Source organism: Equus asinus, chromosome X, assembly GCF_041296235.1.
Source record: "Equus asinus isolate D_3611 breed Donkey chromosome X, EquAss-T2T_v2, whole genome shotgun sequence".
Classification (NCBI taxonomy): domain Eukaryota; kingdom Metazoa; phylum Chordata; class Mammalia; order Perissodactyla; family Equidae; genus Equus; species Equus asinus.
The window spans coordinates 97,809,040-97,832,661 of record NC_091820.1 but is presented as its reverse complement, the minus strand read 5'-3'; the positions used below and the strand labels follow the sequence as shown (position 1 = coordinate 97,832,661).

General features: G+C 39.5%; 1 long non-coding RNA gene and 1 pseudogene across 1 annotated transcript in view; both read left to right on the top strand.

Annotated features, from left to right (window-relative positions):
* The window catches only part of LOC139042659 (uncharacterized), a 40,664-nt gene extending 20,283 nt beyond the window's left edge, over window positions 1-20,381 (top strand). The window contains exon 2 of the long non-coding RNA XR_011499641.1: window positions 18,891-20,381. This is a non-coding gene — a long non-coding RNA (uncharacterized lncRNA). The remainder of the gene's footprint in view (window positions 1-18,890) is intronic.
* LOC106840488 (macrophage migration inhibitory factor pseudogene) lies at window positions 3,716-5,286 on the top strand (annotated as a pseudogene).
* Window positions 20,382-23,622: the final 3,241 nt, after the last annotated feature.

Sequence of the window (23,622 nt, the reverse complement as noted above, 5' to 3'; positions counted from 1 at the left end):
AGAAGCTACTTGGTCACTTACTGGAAGCCAGAACCTGTCTGGTCACTGTTATATAAGCTGTGGCCAATGTAGTAAGAATGTTCTAGTGGGATAGTAAGATATTGTACCCAGGATCCAGATGTTAGCTCCTGATGATGTGGCTTGATAAAGGTAGTTTTTATAACCATAGAAACTAAATGTGAAGATGTTTCAGGATGACAGGTTTGGAGGTGTAAGAAGATGAGAAGCCGCCACTCTGGCTTTCCCATGAGCTGAAATCACTTCACTCTGGAGAGACAGAATCCCACTGCCACCAACCTGAGTGTCTCTTCCCAGGAGGAGCTTCACTCTTTAAATATGCCCCATCCTGATATCTCCTGGTCACCTCTGCTTTAAAAAAAAAATAATAATAATGAGTTTATTGCAGTAAACAGTAATTTCTGTACAATTTATAGATCAGAATGACAGGCCAAGACCCCTACCCAGTCCTCTGCCAGACCTAGTGTCTGAGATGGAGAAGAGTGGATAAATTGAAAAGCTTTTGTTTTTTTTTAATAGGAAGATTAGCCCTGAGCTAACATCTCCTGCCAATCCTCCTCTTTTTGCTGAGGAAGACTGGCCCTGATCTAACATCCATGCCCATCCTCCTCTACTTTATGTGTGGGACGCCTACCACAGCATGGCTTGACAAGCGGTGCCATGTCTGCACCTGGGATCCAAACTAGTGAACCCCAGGCTGCCGAAGTGGAACGTGCGAACTTAACCCCTGCGCCACCAGGCCGGCCCCTGAAAAGCTTTTTAGCAAGTTGGATGATGGGGGATGGGGACATACTGTACGAGGGGGAATTAGAGAGAGGGTAAAGTTAAGGATGATCTCCAAGTTTCTGCCTAGACATCTGGAAGGATGGTCAGTATAGGCTAGAGAATATAAGAAAGAGAGCAAGTTTAAGGGAGAAGATGAATTCAGCTTTGGCCATGTTTGAGATACCTGTGGGACAGCCAGTCAGATGAGAACATGTGAGCCTGGAGGACTGGAGAGAGATCTGGGATGGGGATGTATATTGAGGAATCACCAGTAGATAAGTGATAGATGAGGCCATAGATGCAGATGATATAACCAGGTAGCATGTGCAGAGTGAGAAGAGAACTGATAACAAAGCCCAATCGTTAAGGGGAGAGCATAGGAAATGAGTCACTTTAGGAGACTGAGAAACAGCCCTAAAAATGAAAGGCAAACCAGGAAAGGTGGTATACAGAAGCCAGGGGAAGAGAGTCACACAAAGGAGTTAGTGGTCAATAGGGTCCAATTCAGCAGAAAAAGCAAGCAAAGCAAGTACTGAAAAGCCTGTGTTGGCTTTAACAACTAGGAGGTCTGTACCTCAGAGATTGCAATTTCAGTGGAGTGGCACCAGATTGCAGTGGTTTGAGGAGTGCATGGTCATGGTAGACTTTAACTTGTGGCTCCTATTAACCATTCCCAGTAATCATGACCCTGTGTAGTCCCCTGTTCTTGAATCTTGTGGGCCATATAAGTAAGTTTAACTGACAGAATGCAGGGAAATAATGCTGCTTAACTTCCAAGGGTAGGTCATAAGAAGCCTTGCAACTTTTGCCATGGTCTTTTGGAGCCCTGAGCAAAGAAGTCTAATCAACCTCCTAGAGAGAGCACATGGAGAGATTCTGAGATGACATGGAGACAGAGAGCACCCAAGCTGTGCCCAGCGTTCCAGATATCCCCACCAAGGTGCCAGGCATGAAGGAAACCATCTTGGACCCTCTAGATCAACCTAGCCACCAGCTAGATACCACTGAATGACTCCAGTAGATGCCACGTGGGACAGAAGAATTGTCCAGGCAGCCTTGCCCAAATTTCTGACCCACATACTCATGAGTATAATAAAATTGCTGTTGTTTTCAGCACCAGGTTTTGGTGTGGTTTATTACATAGCAGTGTATAGCTGGAACATGGGCATTGAAGTAATGGAGACTGTAAATGCATGCTATTCTTCCAATAAGCTTGGAAAGGGAAAGATCAGATGGAAGCTGCAAGGTCTCATAAGATTGAGGGAGGATTTTTAAAAAAAATGGTAGAGACTTGAGAATGTTCATATGCTGATGGGAAAAGAGCTAGGAGAAAATGAAGGTTGAAGATGTAGAAGAGAGAGATGACTGATTCATGAGATTTTTGAGAAGGGAAGGGATGAGATCCAAAACTCCAGTGGAGGGGCTGATCTTGGACACAAGGGTAGTGGGACACTTCAGCCTCTAAAATCGGAGGTGTATTCCCTTCTCTGGATCCTTAAAAACGTCAAGCTTTCCCATGTACTGGACCTGAGAGAATATATGAAGGTTAGTTGGACAGTAATGGATCTCCTAAGAATTGATTGACTGAGGCACCTTCTCTGGCTCATTCATTTAACCCAGACCAGGAAGTGACTAGAAGTCACCCCTTTAATTCTGTTTTTCCTCTGTTAACTAAGAGCTGATTCTGTCTACTAAGAATGTTGGGAATAGGAATAGGTGTCAGGCTTGAGGATAGTGATGAAGATTTAGAAGAGCTATTGTGAGAAAGGAAAGCAGGAACTGAGTAAAGTTTTGTGGGAGGTTTTCTAGGCAGTGTTATTAGGTTGAAAACAACAAAAATGGGATGGCATCCATCATCACACCTATGATATTTTCTTTATAAGTGCTTAGAAGCAATGGCATAAGATAGAGAAGACAATCTTTAGGTGGAATCAAAGCTGATGTCTTGGGGGCAAGATTTGATGAGAATATTGGTCATGGAGGTTTAAGGGATTGATTATAAGTTGTAGACTAAACAAGGAGATGGGAAGCCATGCTGGGAGAAAAGTGGAGGGATAAGGAGGTCTTGATAAGGCTAAAGGTGCAGTGGGAATAAGAGTGAGAATGAACCGGAGAGAAGGTAGCAATGGTCATTGTTTCAGGGGGAAAGAATTCTAGGTGATCGCCAAGTTCAAGGTATGATCATGGAAGAAGGTCATTGGAGATAAGATGATTAAGGGAATGAGAAGCTGGTGTGTCGGATGACTAAAAATGTGAAACTTAAAATCACTTAAGATAGTGGAAAAATTTGGAGGTGGAAAAGAAAGAATTGAGATGCCATATCACTCAATGAATTTAGGGAGTGAACAGAGTTCAGTAGCTGAACACTGCAAGAAGGCTGTGATGTGCCTTACAGAGAAAATGCATGCATTAGATAAGCTCCATTCAGGCATGAGTTATAGTGCTGGTAGCTGTGAGTTCAATTTGTTGAATCAACAACACAGTATCTCCAGAAAAAGGAAGAGGAAATTTGCTGATCTATATGTGATGTCGCTCCAGAAAGCACTAAAGTAGCATCTATTGTGTGTGATGAAGCTGTGGAGAAGATGAAAAAGCAGCTTAATTTTTGGATTCATGAGTTGACAACCAAATTTTAAAAAGTGTAGTGGACAGGGGCTGGCCCCGTGGCCGAGTGGTTAAGTTCGCGCGCTCCGCTGCAGGCGGCCCAGTGTTTCGTTGGTTCGAATCCTGGGCGCGGACATGGCACTGCTCATCAAGCCACGCTGAGGCGGCGTCCCACATGCCACAACTAGAAGGACCCACAACGAAGAATATACAACTATGTACCGGGGGGCTTTGGGGAGAAACAGGAAAAAAATAAAATCTTTAAAAAAAAAAAAAAAAAAAAAAAAAAAGTGTAGTGGACAACATTGTTGTGAGGCTGAGCAGCAAAGAAATTTAAGGTCATGTTACCCAGGGTCAGGAACATGTTAAACCCTACTCAGCTAGTGTTTTATTGTAAAAAAAATACTGCATATAATTCATTATTTTAAGAAATATAAAATAAGGTGTCTTTAAACAGAAACACAAGTGAAACAAGGTTATATATTGAGTGGTTGACAGGACTGTGACCAGGCGCTTGCAGGAACGTCACCTTGTATTTCCACTAGCAGCAATGGCTCAGTATTTGCTAATTCACTGCTTGTGATGACTTTATTGAACATAACTACCACATATAATGAGAATCGGCGTGTGTGTATATATATGTTTTGGAGTATTTAATGCAAATTGCAGGCATCCTTAACATTACCTTTGTAAATATTTTACTATGTATGTCCAGCACATCGGTTCTCCAAGTGTGGTCTGAGGACTCCGGGGACACCTGACGACCCTTTCAAAGAGTCTGGGAAATCCTCCTTTATCCAGCTACATATCTCCATAAGATTGGATTTTCTTTATATACTTCAACCAAAACAACCACACATACAACTACAACCATATCATAATGCAGAAGTAAATATGAGCACCCAGCTGTCTTGTATTAAGGCAGACATTAAAGAGATTTTCAAAAATATAAAACATCTCTAAATTATTTTTTGTTTTGGAAAATAGTTATTTTAATAAAATAAGTTATTTATGTTAATGTGTTTATTGTTATTTTAAATGAATTAATAAATATTTTTAGATATTTTCAGTTTTGATTTCCAATACAGTAAATATTGATAGATCTATAACCTACATAAACAAGCTCTCTTTAGGGTCTAAAAAATATTAATTTTTTTTACCATGTGCATGTAATTTTATTTTAAAACATATCATAAAAATAACTGTCAGCATTTTGAAAAGAAGCACTAGTGTACCTCCTTTGAGCACATTTGCAAAACTTGCAAAAGGAAGAATTTTTTTTGTCTTTTTAAATTTTTTCCAGCTTTATTGAGATATTATAGACATATAACCTATCTAAGTCTAAGGTGTACGATGTGACAATTTGATACACATATATATTGCGAAATGCTAGAAAGGAGGAGGAATTTTTAAACTATTCCGGGGGCCGCAGCCAGCATGGAGGACGGTACCTGGCGGCGGTTGCGTAGCTCAGGTTTCAGGGCTGCGGCCGTGCGTGCGTGTGGCCAGCGTGTCGCTTGGTTCCTGTGCGCCAGACACATCGTTCCTCTGCCATCATGCCAATGGTGGCGGTGGACACCCACGTGCCCCGCGCCTCCGTGCTGGATGAGTTCCTCTGCGAGTTCACCCAGCAGCTGGTGCAGGCCGTAGGCAAGCCGGCACGGTCCATCACGGTGCGTGTGGTCCGGGCCAGATCATGGCCTTCGGCGGCTTGAGCGCCGTGCGCGCCCTGCAACCTGCATAGCATCAGCAAGATCCGAGATGCTCAGACCGCTCCTTCAGCAAGCTGCTGTACGGCCGGCTGGCCAAGTACCTGCGTGTCAGCCCAAAAGGATCTACATCCAATACTACGACATAAATTCAGCCAATATGGGCTAGAACGGCTCTACCGTCACCTGAGGGCCACGCCACCCCAATGCCACTGCGCCAGGCCCCACCGCCTGCAGTATTCTGCCCGCCCTGCCTCCAGCGACCCCCACCTCCCTGTTGGGAGAAATGAATCGTTTGCAGACTAAATAAATAAATAGATAAATAAATAAATAAACTACTCCAGCTCTGCATGGAAAGTGACTAACACAGAAAGACCAGTTCTACTCATTGAATTTGCTAAGGCTACATTTGTGCAAATCTGGAATCCCACACTAGCTTTAACTTTTTATTTTTGAATAATTGTAGACTCACAGAAAGTTGAAAAAGCAATACATACAGTCCTATGTATCTGTCGCCAAGCCTCCCTCGATGGTGGAAATTGTAGTACAATATCAATATCAAATCCTGGAAATTGATATTGGGACAATATTGTTAACTGGACTGCAGACCTTATTCAGTTTTCATCATTTTTTACATGCATTCATTTGTGTGTGTGTATGTGTAGTTCTATACAGCTTTGTCCCATATATACATTCGTGTAACCATTACTACAGTTAAGATATAAAACTGTTCAATTATCTCAAAAGTGCTCTCTTTTGCTACCCCTTAATTTTTGTACCCCTCTGCTCATCCTTGTACCCTGGCAATGATTCATCTGTTCCCAATCTCTCTGTTTCTGGCATTTTGAGAATGTTATGTAAATGGAATCCTATACTACATAACCTTTTGGGAATTGACTTTTTCACTAGTGAAATGCCCTTGAGGTCCATCTGGGTGGTCGTGTGTATTAATAGTTCCTTTTTATTGCTGAATAGTATTTCATTAGATGGATATACCAGAGTTTGCTTATTCACTCACTAATTAAAAGACTTTTGGCTTTGCTATTATGAATAAAGCTGCTATGAATATTCACAGACAGGTTTTTGTGTGAAAATGTTTCCGTCTCTGGGATAAATGCCCAAGAGGCTACTTGCGAGGTCATGCGATAAATGCATGTTTAGTTTTATAAGAAACTGCCAGAATCGTTTCCAGAGCCTTACCATTTTACATTTCCACCAGCAATGTATGAAAAATCCCATTTCCCACATCTTTGGTATTACTCTTTTATGTTTTAGCCCTTCTAATGGGTGTACAGTGGTAGCTTATTGTTATTTTAGTTTGCATTTCCCTGATGGCTAATGATGTTGAACATATTTTCATGTGCTGCTTTACCATCTGTATATCCTCTTTGGTGAAATTCTGTTCATGTCTTATGCTTATTTTCTACTTGGATCATTTGTTTATTACTGTTGAATTCTGAGAGTTCTTTATATATGCTAGATACCAATCCATTGTTGGATGTGTGGTTTGTAAGTATTTTCTCCCAGTCTGTAGCTTGTCTTTTCATCCTCTTAGTAGGGTCGGTTATAGCACGAGTGTTTAATTTTGGTGAAGTCCAGTTATAATGATTTTTCTTTTATGTATGTCATTTTTTTTTGGCAACTTGCCAAAGAACTTTTTGGCAAGGTCTAGGTCCCAAAGGTTTCTCTTATGTTTTCTGCTAAAAGTTTCATAGTTTTGCATTTTACACTTAAGTCCATGATTCCTTTTCAGTTAATTTTTGTATCTAGTGTGTGGTTCAGGTTGAAGTTAATTTTTTTCCCTATGCATGTTCGATTCTTCAAGCACTGTTTTTTGAAAAAGCTAGTCTATTGAATTTTTTTTACATCTTTGTCAAAAATCAGTGTTGCTCTGTTTCTGGGTTCTCTATTTGTTTCCTTTGATCCGTGTCTATTATTCCTCTGATATCACACTGTCTCCATTTACTGTAGCTATATAATAAGTCTTATCATTGGATAGAGTGATTCTCCCCAGTTTATCCTTCTTTTCCAAAATTGTTTTAGCTATCATAGTTACTTTGCTTTTCCTCATAAATTTTAGAATAAGCTTTTCTATATCTATGAAAAATCTTGCTGAGATTTTGATAGTAATTGTGTTAAACCTATAGATCACTTTGGGGAGAATTGACATCTTTACTATACTGAGTCTTCTGATCAATGAAAACTGTATGTCTCTCCATTCATTTAGATATTTGCTTGCTTGCTCGCATCTGTGTTTTACAAAGGAGGATATACCTGTGAAATGAGAGGATAGGTAGATTCTCAGTGATTTCATCTTGCTCTGTGAACTCTGCAGCCTCAGTTCCCTCATTTGTGGTGACAACTCCCGTATAAAGTCATTGTGAAGATTTAGAGATGCTACAGGTCTGAGTCCTGCTTCTGCCATGTTTACTTTCCTCCATATTTTTTTTTTTTGGCTGGGAAAGATTCACTCTGAACTGGCATCTGTTGTCAATCTTCCTCTCTTTTCTTTTCCTGGGAAAGATTTGCCCTCAGCTAACATCTGCTGCCAATCTTCCTCCCTCTCTTTTTTTCCTTCCCAAAGCCCCAGTACATAGTTGTATATTCTAGTTGTAAGTCTTTCTGGTTCTTCTATGTGAGCTGCCACCACATCATGGCTACTGACAGATGAGTGATGTGATTCTGTGCCCGGGAACCAAACCTGGGCTGCTGAAGCAGAGCATGCTAAACTTTAACCACTAGGCCATCAGGGCTGGCTCTTTCCTCCTTAATTTCCTCTCTTTAGCTTTTAGGCCTCTTGAGTCCTCATCTGTGAACCCACATGCAATAATAGTGGGACTGACTTCCAAGGGGGTGTTGTGAGGAGATGCTGTGAGAATGCAAATAAAGCACCGGGAAGCCTGCCTGACACAGTAGGGGCACCATAAGAAGTGGCTGTAGAATACTGTTATATGAATGTAGTGAGGTAAAACTGTAATTTCTTCCTTTCACTGAGAGTGACTGTTGATAGAAATCAGGGAGCTAGCCTAAAGACCTGCCAGCACAAAGTAGTTAGCAGGATCTTGCTGAAGGTTTGGGACAGTGGAAGATGTTCATCGCAACACAACAGACAACAGGAAAGAGAATTTCAGAACCAAGTGGCTGCTATGACCCAACATTTATAGAATAAGAACAAGAACGTGAATGTTTGTGTTTGTGTAAAAGCACATCTGAAAGTACACACACCAGGCTGGACTGTGGGGAGTTGGGGGAACTTTCACTTTTACTGTCTTCTCTTCTGTCTTTCAAAGCTGTTTCGTTATTAAAATGAGCATATGCTAAACTAAACAATGTAAAATAATTTTTTAAAAGGCCAACCAATAAAAAAATTAACCAATCAGCAAATTACACAAAAGAGTCTCAGGATAGTTTCACTCAAACTTCTTTTTCATTCAGCCTTCTGCTTGGCCCTTGGGCTCCCTCGCCTCCTTGGCTTAGCAGCTCCCATCCTCCAGAGTTCCTTCTGCAGTTGTCCTTCTGCAGAGAAGTTTTGCTGCTGTTTTCCTCTAGGCTCTGGCCATCTCAGCTGGGTCCACAGAGCCTCACTCACCTCCCCAGCTAAGTAGGCATCCCTGCAGGTGTGTTCTTAACCCAAAGACAATTCCCGTTCTGAAGGGGATTACTGGGTTAGCTCTTACAAGATTTTGTTCTCTCTCCCTTCACATGGGTAAAGTAACCTAAGGCTACTGAGTTTAATGAAATTCCCTGTGAAGAGGCTAAGAGGGAGGACTTAGGTAATCTGTCGTCAAGGCTGTTCAGAATTGGAGGAGAAGCATTTGGTGCAGTTATGATAGTATTCTATGGCACAGAACTTACAATGCACCAGGCACTCTTTTAAAGAAAGTGCAAATGTTCACTCATTTAATTCTCACCACAATTGTATGAGGGACTTCCTGTTATTGCCTCATTTTACCAAGGAGGAAGCTGAAGCACAGAGAGGTTAACTACCTCGCCCAAGTTCACATAGCTTGTAAGGGAAGGAGCCAGAGTTTCAAGAATGCCCATATCCAGTTCCTCCTCTCTCTATCCAACCGCCCAAACCCTCCACAGGCAACCTGACTGGCCACTTTTACGCAACGTACAGTATTCAGATTGGAATCACAATATCACTTCTTGAAGAACTCAACCAGTGCCTGACTCTCAAAAGCTAGATTGAGGAACATGGCTTAGTTGGTACAATGTATTAAAATGTCCTGTTGGAAACTAATTAATTTGTGATTACCTTCTTTTTCATCAATATGTTATTGAGGGTATAAAAGAAGGATTTAGGGCAGCCAAACAAAGAAGGGAGTGATGTAGTCTTATTCCATAAGAAGTGAGTGAGATTAGCCTTTTCGTAGTTGAGTACCTCAAGATGTGCTATTCGGCTAAGGTGAAGGTATAGTGGTTGGGGCTGTGGATCTAGAAGTTTACAGAAGCCTGTGTTCATCTTGAGACATTCTACCATTGGTCTTCAGCTAGAGAAGTGCCTACATCTGCTGGAAATGCATAATAAAACGTGTAGAACTGGATGATAATGAAAAATCTGCTTCTCAGCCAAGCTTTTATAATGCACCTGAAACAGTACTCAAAAGCAAATTTAAAGCCAAAGTGCAAATATTTAAAATGAAGAAAGACTGAAACTGTATGCAACAAATGTCTACTGTAATAATTTAGGTAAAGTACAAGAGAGGCTCTAATAGAGATAAGAGTAGAAATCAAATGAAGTAGAAGAAAAGAAACAATAGAAAAGTCAGTTAAACCAAAAGTAAATTTCTCCGAAAGACTAGTAAGAAACCTCTGGAAAATTTGACCCAGAATAAAGAGAAATGCACAAATTAAAAAAAAAATTGAATGTGTTCTTAATGCCATTGAATTGTACACTTTAAAATGGTTAAAAGAGTGAACTTTATGTTATATGAATTTTACTCCAATAAAAAATATTTGGAGGGGCCGGCCCAGTGGCACAGCAGTTAAGCTCGCACGTTCCGCTTCTCGGCGGCCCAGGGTTCGCTGGTTCAGATCCTGGGTGCGGACATGGCACTGCTTGGCACGCCATGTTGTGGTAGGCATCCCACATATAAAGTAGAGGAAGATGGGCACGGATGTTAGCTCAGGGCCAGGCTTCCTCAGCAAAAAGAGGAGGATTGGCAGTAGTTAGCTCAGGGCTAATCTTCCTCAAAAAAAAAAATTTGGAATGAAAAAGGGGAGATATAACTATATTTAGAGTACAGAAGAATCAAACTATTTGGCATATCTAGTAATTACATTAAAATACCCCATTAAAAAAGTGTCAGAGATTCCAGATGAAACTAGCTATGCAAAATGTTGACAATTCTTGAAGCTGGGTGATGGGAGCATGGGGGTTCATTATGCTGTTCTCTGTACTTTTGTGTGTTTGAAAAGTTCCATTAAAAAAGTTAAAAAACAAACTCCCAAATCATTTGAAAATTGAAGTAATTTGGTGATTTCTTAGAACTGAACTGACCTTTAAATATTACATATCAAAGTCTCTACTAATGCAGAGTTAAAGGGTATTACAAGCACATTAAGAAATGAGGAAAGACCCTGAGTATGAGCCAGTGCTACCAAAGTAGGTCATGCCATGGGCCACCTCCGTCTCCGGTTCCTGTGGGACATAGTCCTTCATTCAGCAACTCTACTTCTAGGAATGTATCCTCAGGAAATATTTGGCCACATGTGCAAATCTGTATGTGAATGAGGATGCTCTTTCAGCAGGTTGATAACAGTGAAACATTGGAAACAAGGATATATAAGGAAGCTGATTCAATAAATCATGGTTATAAGCAAATAATTGGATATAATGCAGATTTGAAAATCTATTTTAACACGTTGGACCTCTTTTTCCTCGTTTGTAAATGGAGAAAGCTGAAGGACGATAGAAAAAAGAGGTTGTACTCCTCAACTAGTTTTATGAGGCCAGCAAATCCTTGATACCATAATCTGACAAGAACGTTACAAGAAAGGAAAATTACAGGCTAATATCTCCTATGTACCTAAATACAAAAATCCTAAACAAAATATCAGGAAATTGAATCCCCCTAGCAATATATAGCAGTTATAATAAATCAAGACCAAATTGGATTTATTCTAGGAATGCTTGATTGGTTTATTATTAGAAAACCAAACAATATAATTTGATGTGTTGAGACAAAAATAAAAAAAATATATATAATTGTCTTAATAGATACAGAAAAGGCACTCAATAAAATTAAATATCCATTGAAGATTTTAAAAACTTTAGTACATTTGGGGTGGCAGGAAACATCTTTAATCTGATAAATGATATACGAAAAACCTGTAGCCATACTTAATGCTGAATTGTTAAAAGTGGTCCTATTAAGTTCAGGAATAAGACAAGGATGTCCTCCCTCACCACTTCTTGTACTCTAGGTCCCAGCCAGTACAGTAAGGCAAGAAAAAGAAATAAGATGCACATAGATTGGAAAAGAAGAAATAAAACTTGTTTATTTGCAGATGATATGCATGTGCATGTAGAAAATCCCAAAGAAGCTACAGATAAAAACTTATAATTATTGAGAGCGATTAGCAAAGTCAATATATAAAATCAATATCAAAAGATCAGTTATATTTCTATATACCATCAACAAGCACTTAGAAAATGAAATTTAGGGGCTGGCCCAGTGGCATAGCAGTTAAGTTTGTGTGCTCTGCTTCAGCGGCCTGGGGTTCACTGGTTTGGATCTCGGGCGTGGACCTACACACCACTTATCAAGCCATGCTGTGGCAGGCATCCTACATATAAAGTGGGCACAGATGTTAGCTCAGGGCCAATCTTCCTCAAAAGAAAAAAAAAAGAAATTTAAACAAATATTACATTTACAATAGTGTACAAAATCAAGTACCTTGAACTAAATTTAAATAAAATAGGTGTAAAACCTTAAGCAAAAGTTATAAAGCTTTATTGACAATACCAAGTGTTTTTGAGGATGTGGAGCAACAGGAACTCTTAAACACTGATGGTGGAAGTGGCAGTTGATATGACTTTGGTAGACAGTTTGGTAGTATCTAGAAAAGTTGTTTGGGGGATCAGAATTGGCCGCCCCAAAACGTGTGTCTTTGACTTGATTATTTTTAAGAAGAAAAGACTTTGAAAGAAACTTTGACCTTCCTCTTAACTGCCTAAAAGAATTCAAGATAGAAGGCCTGTCCCAGGACAGGCCATCACCATAAATAACTCTGGGTATGGTAGGCTGGGAGGATCCTCTCCAAGCCCATTTTTATCAAAGTTCTCTCTCAGGTCACATTGCGTATAGATGGCCCAGCAAACATTTGTTTATCAAACATTTGCTTTTCCATCTCCATGTAAATTGCCTTCCTCCCCTTTGAAGTCCCAAACCACTACCCCCAACATCCTCCTTTGTCTTTAGCTGAAGATGGTATTTAAGGTGGTGGCTTCAGCCATTCTGATGAGTGACTCAGTTTTCCCCCATGTATACATGGTTCCTCCCATGTATACATGTTATTAAGCTTCATTTGATTTTCTGCTGTTATTCTGGCTCATGTCAATTTAATCCTTAGACCAGCCAGAAGGACCTAGATGGTAGAGGAATACTTCTTCCTCCCCTTCAGTTTGATGATGAGGATGGATAAAACTTCACTGGCTGGATGCCACTTGCTCCTGGACTATGCCAGCCAAGAGATCCTGGAGACCTGACAAGAGCCAGCAGGAAGTAAGAGTTCTCACCATGTCGCTCTCCCAGATCTCTCTACCTGCAGGGTTCAGTGGAAGCGAGAGTGGTGAGGTCTTTTTCCTTGTCTAAATTTAGATTAGCAAGAGAAAATATTGGTGAAGCTAGCTTCTTGGACTCAGCAACTCTAGGAAATTTGGTTTGAGTACTCCTAGTTTATTGATCCTTTCCATCCCAGAGATGGTCAGTGTTTTTCCTTGTCTCTGCCTTCGTGTCTGTGTCTTGAGAGCTTGACTTTGTGAGCTTTTTGGTCTCCACCATCTGGAGAATGCACGTACTGGTGTACATCTTGGCAGCCAGTCGAATAGAGTCTTGCATCTATGGTTAAGCCATAAAAGGCTTATTGGTTTGAGTCACTATTAAGATCCTACTCATCAATGGCCAGAAGATGGATCATTTAAATTGGAAAAATGTCTAAATTGGAAAAATTTTTAGAGAGCTCTCATCATAATTGTTTTATTGGTAGCTATGAAAAGACGAAATTAAAAAGAAAATGTAAAGAAAGAATGACTAGCCTTAAGAACGTAATCAAATTTAGGATCTACCAAAACCCTGTTGGTGGAACCCTGACTCAGGCTACAATTAGACTGAAAAAAAAAAACCACCCTTAAAGGTGTAAAGGTTGATAGGATTATAAAGGTTGGGATGTTTGAGCAAATATTACATAAAGAGGTTGTATCAACTTTGCCTGAGTGTTTTTTTGAAAATGGATGTTGTGTCTGGCTGGGAATGCTTCCTCTACCCAATATAAGACTGAGACTTGTTGATGAAATCCTAATAGAAGCTATGATTAGAGGTATAAGAGTTGATGGAATTGAGATGAAATTTTGTAGAAAAATTGATATATTTATGTGCTTCATGCGAAATGATTACATCTCTTTTGCAGAATTATAAATTGTATTGTGGGGATAGACATTGTGTCTCACTGGGGGAAGCATTCCCCCAATATTGATATTGTAAGACAGCGTATAAATCTGCCCTTCAGACAATGACAATGTTAATTAAACATGCTAAAGGAAGTCCGTAGGGTTGCCTCAGTCCACACAGTATGAGATAAAAACTGGAGGCTAATATCAGGTGCTAATAAAAGAGATAATAAAACCCCTCCCACCAAGGTAAATTGGCCTAAGGTTAAATTGTACACTTAGAAAGAGGGCCTTTGTTAAACACTTTGTGCAGAATTTTAAAGGTTTGGCACATTGTTCTAAAGTTTTAAAGCAATAGCTGTGGAGTCTTTGTGTATGTGTGTCTGTATGTATGTTATATATGTGTGATATTTTACCTCTAGATGGTATAATTTCTAAGAGAGCTCTCTTTAATTGGCTTAAAGTAAGAACTTATATAAATTATTTCTAAATGTAATAGAAACTAAACCAAATGTTTTTCAAGTTAACATGATATAAAATAATCTTGGGTGAATGAAACCTTGTTGAAGTTTGTGGTTTGATTAAAATAGTCATCTCTACAGGATTATCAGCATTGGATACGATGCAGACATGCAGCCTGGGTTTACTAGTCAAATAAACTCATGTTGTCCCTGTTACTAATTTGTTAGCAAAATAATAATTTAAAATGATAAGCTAATTTGGTCTAATGTCTTATGAAGTTTTCATGGGTTATCTAAACATAATTGTGGAGAGAAAATTATTTAGATATAAGAGATAAGAGTTTATAGATAATTATAAGCAATATAATGATTGCTTTTAGCAATCATTATAGTTTATGCCATGTGTACTTAAAATAACTTCCAAAATCTCTTTGGTCACTTGAAACTTTGAAGTTTTGCTAGGTTAAATTAAATAATAGAAAATTCCTGGAATATCTAGGTCATTTCCAAATAAGATAAAATATTAGATATTAGTTACTAAATATAGGTTTATCTACTTTTGGCTTCTCTTTATTTAACATATATATTTTCTTTCTTTTTTTTTCTTAAATATTGGCACCTGAGCTAACAACTGTTGCCAATCTTTTTTTTTTGTCTGCTTTATCTCCCCAAATCCCCCAGGTACATAGTTGCATGTCTTAGTTGCAGGTCCTTCTAGTTGTGGCATGTGGGATGCTGCCTCATCGTGGCCTGACGATCAGTGCCATGTCCATGCACAGGATCCAAACCAGTGAAACCCTGGGCCGCTGAAGCAGAGCGCTCGAACTTAACCACTTGGCCACAGGGCCGGCCCCTGCTTTTTGCTTCTTATTACAGAGAAACTAAAAGATGTTTTAGTTTAAGTCTATTAGTAAACGTGTCTTGTATTTAATTAAAAGATTGTACAATGAAGTAGCATGTTTCTAGAAATTATAAAAGGTATTTATAAACTTTCTAAGCCACAGAATGCTAATGTAAAAGACAGTTCGTAATTGTTTACTTCTTAGTTTTTACTTAAAAATTAAGGTTTCTAAGGGTTAGAAATTAATATATGTGATTAAAGCTACTAAAAATTAATAAGGAAAACATCTTAGTATTGAAGAAAAGCAAGATGTATGATTTCAGTAATAAAAAATAAAGATATTTTTGTTTGTTAAAAAGGTTATAAAAGGTTTGTAAAAGAAAACCCTCTAAGAGTTTTGTGTATGGTCAAGTTGGCCAAGATTGAAGTGAATTTAACTAAGCAAATGTGTTTTAATATAAAAAATAAGCTGATTAAAAATTAGAATTTGGTTTTTTCTCTCTCAAAAGGATAATTTTCTTAAACTTTTTGTCTGTTCTTGATAAAGAAATTATGAAAAGTTTTTCTGTGAGTAATCTACCTTAAGAGTAGGGATTTTATATTTTATCAAAATAAATTTCCAAGGCAAGGGAAAACAGGATTGAAACAAAAAAAACCCCACCAGTTGGGAAAAAATATTTACAAGTTATATATCTAACAAAGGGTTAATCTCCATAATATATAAAGAACTCACACAGCTCAACAACAAAAAATCAAACAACCCGATCGAAAAATGGGCAGGGGACATGAACAGACATTTCTCCAAAGAAGATATATGGGTGGCCAATAGGCACGTGAAAAGATGCTCCTCATCACTAATCATCAGGGAAATGCAAATGAAAACTACACTAAGATGTCACCTTACACCTGTTAGAATGGCAAAAATAACCAAACCAAAAAGTGACAAGTGTTGGAGAGGTTGTGGAGAAAAAGGAGCCCTCATACACTCTTGGTGGGAATGCAAACTGGTGCAGCCACTATGGAAAACAGTATGGAGATTTCTCAAAAAATTGAAAATAGAAATACCATATGACCCAGCCATCCCACAACTGGGTATGTATCCAAAGAACTTGAAATCAGCAATTCCAAAAGTCCCATGTACCCCTGTGTTCATCGCAGCATTATTTACAATAGCCAAGACATGGAAGCAACCTAAGTTCCCATCAACTGATGATTGGATAAAGAAGGTAGTGTATATATATATACAATGGAATACTACTCAGCCATAAAAAGGGATAAAATCATCCCATTCACAACAGCATGGATGGACCTTGAGGGTATTATGTTAAGTGAAATAAGCCAAATAGAGAAAGACGAACTCTGTATGACTCCACTCATAGGTGGAAGTTGAACATATAGACAAAGAGAACTGATTGGTGGTTACCAAGGGAAAGGGGGGTGGGGGAGGGCACAAAGGGTGAAGTGGTGCACCTACAACATGACTGACAATAAGGTACAACTGAAATTTCACAAGGTTGTAAACTATCATAATCTTAATAAAAAGTTAAAAATAAATAAATAAATTTCCAGTATTGTTTTCCATCAGGTCTTTAATCACAGGCACTAAAGTTTTTCTTACAGCTATTTAATTTTCTTCATTTGCCTGAAAATCTTTCTCACCAGGGTTAAATGGATAACTAAGCATTGTTTCATAGGACCTATGATTTTATGTGGGTAAATGTTATTGATATAAGTGTTTTAAAAATTATATAATATTCCTAAAATTCTGACCTGTGCTGATTATCAGTCATAATTCTAATTATTATCTTAAAGTGTTGTATGTCACAGAAATAACCAAATTTCTTTGTCAATTGCCATTTTTAAGTCTTTTTTCATTTACAGACAGTTATTTTACTCTGATGCTTTTGGAAGTATGTTTCATCTTCAGAGGGATTCATGGAAAGGACTCTGACACTTACTCTAGAATATAGGTGTCTGATAAACTTTCAGATCATAAAACTGAACTGAGTAAGAAATTACAAAAGTCTAATGGAGAAACTAAGGACTTCATGAAACTACTGATAGAAGATTAAGATTAAGAGTTGGGGGCTGGCCCTGTGGCAGAGTGGTAAAGTTCATGCACTCTGCTCTGGTGGCCCAGGGTTTTGCCAGTTCGGATCCTGAGCATGGACATGGCATCGCTCATCAAGCCATGCCGAGGCAGCATCCCACATGCCACAACTAGAAGGACTCACAACTAAAAATACTCAGCTATGTACCTGTGGGGCTTTGAGAGAAAAAGGAAAAATAAAAAATCTTTAAAAAAAAAAAAGAGTTGATTACATGGGACTGAATGAACTGATGAGGATGATTATAATTTTTATGACTTTTCGTTTGAAATATTGCTGTTTTTTTTTCCTCAGGAAGATTAACCCTGAACTAACATCTGTTGCCAGTCCTCCTGATTGTTTTGTTTGAGGAAGATTAGCCCTGAGCTAACATTCCTGCCAATCTTATTCCACTTTATATGTGGGTCACTGCCACAGCATAGCTAATGAGTGGTGTAGGTCCGTGCCCGGTATCCACACCTGTGGACCCGTGCCTCTGATGGCAAGCATGCCAATCACGCACCATGGAGCCAGCCCTTTGCTGATTTTTTTTAATGTTTTGTTTTTTTCAAAATTAAGGAAATCTTTTTCTCTTAAGCTAACTATGATTTATAACAATTTGGTAAATTATACTTTTGTAAGCAGAATTGAAACATTTATCTTTTTCTCCTTACCTGATCCCTCCCGAATTTGGAAATCTTAGTGAGTGAATATTCTTATTTTCATGGCAATATAGTTATTTGCATAAGTTCAACAAGAATCTGTTCTCCTTATGACAAGACACAATTGGAACATTGGTTATATTACCAAGGCTTTGACTGGAATGTCATAAATTTGAGAAAAACATGCATAGACTTGGGTATGACCAAAATAGCTTTAAGGGACAAAAACTGACTTTATGAAACAAATAAAGCCACTTGAAAATATTGACCTGTTACCTTGCTTATAAGATTCCCAGCAGGCTGACCAGGTGAGTAAAGAATGTCACTTCCCAGGCAGGTGCAAGAACCTCAGGATATTTTGGGGACCTAGAGAAGAGAGGAATTCACCCAAATCTAAAGGTATTACAGTCAGAATCTGATGACAAGTCCTCAGCTTAACTTTCCTGGCCTGAAGAGGCCTATAAAGTTCAATCAGAGATTCCATATGAAAAATTCCAGCAAAGTGGATTTAAAAAAGCCTGTATGATCAATTTCTATTTTTACTGTACTTATGTATATAATTGGGACAATTTTTATTGAAAGTAGACTTATTTTCCAAGCCAACTAGTCTTAGTTTGGCTATCTTTGGTAAAAATGAGGGTGATTTTAAAGAGAAAAGTTATGTTTCAGTAGAAACTATAATACACAATGGTAGATATCAGATTCTAGTACTGTTGATTGTCTTTGAAGTTTTGTTTTCTACCTGTAAACTGGACTGGATCCTGAATTCATGTAGTTTCCTGAAACATCTGCCTACAGATCTCCAGACTAACATTTTCGATTTTATTTTCATCATTTTCATTTGAATTGAGAACTGAAACCACCCCTGTTCCTGAAGCCCTGCAAACTGAAGCTGGGCAACTTGATATAAACTTAAGAGAACTTACCATGATATCATGCCTGTTGCCATGTAAGCTACTAAAGAGATACCTGAATGCCCAATGATATCATCAGAGACATTTCAAACTGCAAAAGATGCTTTGACCCTGACATCTAGAAGTCTTCTTGACTGTCTATCCCCTAGACTCAGAAACTGGTTTATAATTTGCTCAAACCAGTAACTTTGTTTTTCTGTTTGTTTCCATAGAAATTCTTCTTATTAAATACCTGGTTGCTGCTTACACAATATTGGCCTCACTTTGGGAGCCCACCTGCATCACTGTCTGAAATGAAGTTAACTGGACTGATCTATTATCAAGACCAAAAGACGCACTCGATGAGATGGAACAATCTACCCACTCAGCTTCTGGACTGTGAAACTTCCTAAAGTTTCAAAGGTGGGACTGTGGACAATCAGAATTGGCCACCCCAAAATATGTCTCTTTGGCTTGATTATTTTTAAGAACAAGAGACTCTGAAAGAAACTTTGACCTTCCCCCTAATTGCCTAAAAGAATTCAAAATGGAAGGTCTATCCCAGAACTGGCCATCACCATAGATAACTCTGGGTATGGTAGGCTGGGAGGATCTTCACAAAGCCCATTTTTATCAGAGTTCTTTCTTGGGTCACATTGTCTGTAGATGGCCCAGCAAACATTTGTTTATCAAACATTTGCTTTTCCATCTCCATGTAAATTGCCTTCCTCCCCTTTGAAGTCCCAAACCACTACCCTCAACATCCTCCTTTGTCTTTAGCTGAAGATGGTATTTAAGGTGATGGCTTGAGCCATTCTGATGAGTGACTCAGTTTTCCTGGGTTTCTCCCATGTATACATGTTGTTAAACTTCATTTGATTTTCTGCTGTTATTCTGGCTCATGTCAATTTAATCCTTAGACCAGCCAGAAAGACCTAGAGTGTAGAGGAATAGTTCATCCTCCCCTTCAGTTGAAAATACACATACTCTGTGAACCAGCAGTTCCACTCCTAGATATATACCCTATGCATACACATGTGCACCAGTAGACCAGAAAAAAGATGTTCGTAGCAACATTTTTCATAATTGCCCCAAACTGGAAACAGCCTAAAAGTCCATCAACAGTAGAATGGATAAATAATTTCTCGTAAATTTGTAGAATGGAATGCTATAATGCAACGTTGAAAATGATGAACTAATGCTACATACATCAATGTTGAATCTCAGAAACATAGTTGTAAGGGAAATGAGCCCGATACAGAAGAATACATGCATTATAGTTCTATTTATATAAAGTTCGAAAACAGTTGTATTTGGGGATTCCTATTTGAGTCGTAAAGCTCTAATGAAAAGCAAGAAAGTAATAGCGATACTGTCATGACAGTGGTTTCTTTTAGGGGAGAGGAAAGAGGTTGTGATTGGGCAGGGGCTCACAGGTATTTCGGAAGTTCTGACAATGTTATATTTCTTGATGTTTGTGGTAGTTTCCTTTATAATAACTTATTAAGCTGTATATTTACATTTTGTGCATTTTCTGTTTTTTTTTCCCCCTTAAGTAAGAATGTTTTCGAACCTGGAGATAATATTAGGATCTCGCTCAGGGTTTATTGTAAGAATGAAATGAAACCATGTAGAGCTCTTAGAATATGCCTGGCACTTTGTGAGACCTTAATAAACGTTAACTATCCAAACACAATAAAAGTTTGATGTTATTACTGTTTTCATCTGTTGCCAGTATTTCTCAGTTTGCAGTTTGTCTTTTATTTCTGTTAATGCTATCTTCTGAGTTATTGGTCTTTCCTTTATAATTTCTTTCATCACTCTTAACCATAGAAAGACTTTTCCAATCCAGAGATTTAATATTTATTTTCTTGCAGTTTTAAAAGGGGTTGCTTTTGAACATTTGATTCTTTTTATTCCTTTTGTTACCACACAAAGGGCACGACCTACTCGCCACAAGACAAAAGCCAATTGTCCAGAGGCAAGATGGTGGCAGAGAAAGGGCATTTATTAAGTGATAAGCTAGCAAATCGGAAAATGTGGGGACTAGTGTCCTAAAGAACACTCTTAAGAGGGGCACAGAATCTCAAAGCAGTTATATAGGCCAGTGGGTTATAGAGGAGAGGGTTAGGAATGTTGACCTTCTGGTGTTACAGACTGGGAGTCGCCACACCAGATCTTTCAGTTGTCATCGATAATGGATACCAACATAGAATCTCTGTCCAGGGGTCATCACATTCCTAAGGAACTCAAAAGAACAAAGTTATTGTCTGACTGTAGCTGGGAGGTACATACATGAGTAGGGGTCATCAAATCTACAGAGCAAGTAGATCTCCTGGAGGGTGCATATCCAGCTGGGTTAGTTAGTCGGGGGTCATTCAAAGTTAGAACATGGTCTCTTTTCTACAATATGGCTTCCCTTATGTGAGCCTTGTGTTGCTCCAGTATCATTTTCATAACAACAAAATATATTATTAAAGAATTAGTACACACTTGCATAAAATCTACATTTATTTCTCAAATTGATCTGGAATTCTTATTTAGTGTCATGAGAGAAAGTAAACTGATCTTTTTTCCATACAGCTAATGAAGTCCCCCTAGCACCACTTAAGTGAACAATTTGTCCATTCCCCACTGACTTCTGCTGCCCTCTTCTCTTACATATGTTAAATTCACAATCATTTGCACCTAAAGCATAGACAGGAAACAACATGGTGCTTGAATGGAATGTGATAATATGACTGAAGGGGGGCCGCTGCCTGACAGCAGAAGGGGTAGCTGCAACCAGAGGGAAAGAAAAAGAAAAGTAGAAAAGCCTCTCCTGTCAAACAAGTGTTCCTTAAATTAAGATTCCATGCTTGTGTGTGACGCACAAGCCACTTGCTTTTATGACGTTTGGCTGATCACTTCACGAGTGTAGACCTCGGTTTCCTCCTGTCTAGTGCAGATAGGCTAGCACCTACATCACAGGATGCTGTGCACAGGAGAGCTAACCCGAGTAAGGAGCACAGGCTTAGGAGTCAGTCAGCCAGGCATCTCATCCCTGGCTCCACCACTAAGTAGCTGCATGACCCAAGGTAACTTTCTGACTTTCTAGCCTGTTTCCTCATCTGAAATATGTGGCAATTAATAGTAATTAAATTAATATTAATAGCAAATTAGAAAGTAATAGTACTAGCGATCTTATGGGGTTGCTACAAGTATTAAAGAACTACTGCGTTTAAAGGGCTTAGAACAAGGATGCCTGACACATTCTAAACTTTCGGTAAACCACAGTTGTGGTGATTTTAATTTTGATCGCCGTTATAGAAGGATCAGGAAGAGAAAGCAGATTCAGCAAAGGAGACTGAGAAGTAGCTGCCAAAAAGATCTGGAGGAGAGAAACTATGAGACAGGGATGTCATGGAAACCCAGGGAAAATAGTATCTAGAAGGAGGGAGATAATGCAAAAGAAGGTCATTCAAAGGCTACTTTCTCCTGAAAAGACTCATTTAATCTCTTGGCGACTAATGAGAATGAAGGGTGAAAGGAAGGGGAAAAACTCACATTCTTAAATGAAGGCTATCAACACAAAATTCTCTAAAAGCCTTCTTTCAGCTAACTTTCTTATTCTGATCTGAATGCCCAGGTCTCCCATGTCTTCTGAATAGGGAAAAACATACTTCCTGAGTAAAGGAAAAGCCAGTGTCACACAAAGTGAAATAAAGTCTCAAGATTGCATCATTTCAGTGAAATAAAAATTTAGACAATTTCGAGTTTACACAACAGAGAAGAGCATGGGGGAGGGCAGAAAAGGGGATGAATCACAGAACAGGTTTTCAAAGCAGGGGTCTGTACTGAACCCCCAAGCTAACTCCAGTGAAAAGGAGGGCAGTGGGAGGGGTAGTATTTACTTATTTTTCTTTTTACTCTACCTGATCCCAGAAAGAGATTATGACAGCATAAACTGCTTATCTGGGTAAATCATTCAACAAGCATTTATAGAGTAAAACTGAGAAAAAGTGAGCAGAAAGAGGAATGAGATTTTAATCTAGGAGAGATGAGTGGGCAGATCCCCTCTAAGGGTAGATTCAGAGAGGGGTGAGGAGGAATAAAGGGCTGTAAACCTACAAGGGTCAGAGAATGTTGGGAGCCCCTGTGGCTTTGGGGGCCTGAGTGGATCTGCCTCCTGCCTGGGGGCAGGGGAGACGTCTCCTTTGGCTCTGGAGAGATGGTGGTGGCTGCCTGGGGCCCAGAAGTGCCCCAGAGGGATGCAAGGAGTGGGCCTTTTGAGACTTTGCTCCTGACCAGTTCTCAGCTAAAGGGTCCCAGGCAGAGGGGCCCTCCCAGTCTCCTTCTGGCCATGAGGGTTAAGGAAGTGAGGCTTCAGGCAAACATGGAATGTGGGGTGGGGGAGGGGTGATGGCAGAGCACAGGAGCCTGAGCCTACAGCCCTCCACCAAGAGAGAGTGTGGCTCCAGGGAGGGCAGGGTTGTAAGGTCAGACTGTGGAGTCTTGGATGGAGCAGGAGCAAGAAGCCAGAGAGGAGCCCGTGGGGGTGATTCCGGGAGGAGAAGCACTTAGAGGCAGGTCCTGGGTGTGTCAGCCCAGGGAAGGCTGCAGTGGGCTTCCTGCAGTGCCTGGCTTCTACCCCTCCCTCGGGGACTCAGCCAGGGGCACCCCTTTGACCCTATTGTCCCTGTTGAGCAGGCCATCAACTGCAAGCATAATTACAGCCCCAATACCCTCCTTCCCTCAAGACCACCCAGCCCAGGATTCTGTGTGCAAACTCCGGGTCTGCAATTCCTACCAGGCTACCTGTCAGTCTAGATGTGAGTGCCCTGCCAGGTCTTGGGTCGTCGTGTCCTCTCCCCCTCTCCTCCTCTCTTCCTCTCTTCCTCTCCCCTACCCATGCAGCTCTATGCTTCCTCTCCTCCACACACCATTTCCCACTGCAGCACGTTCTGTCCTCTTATTTCTATTTCC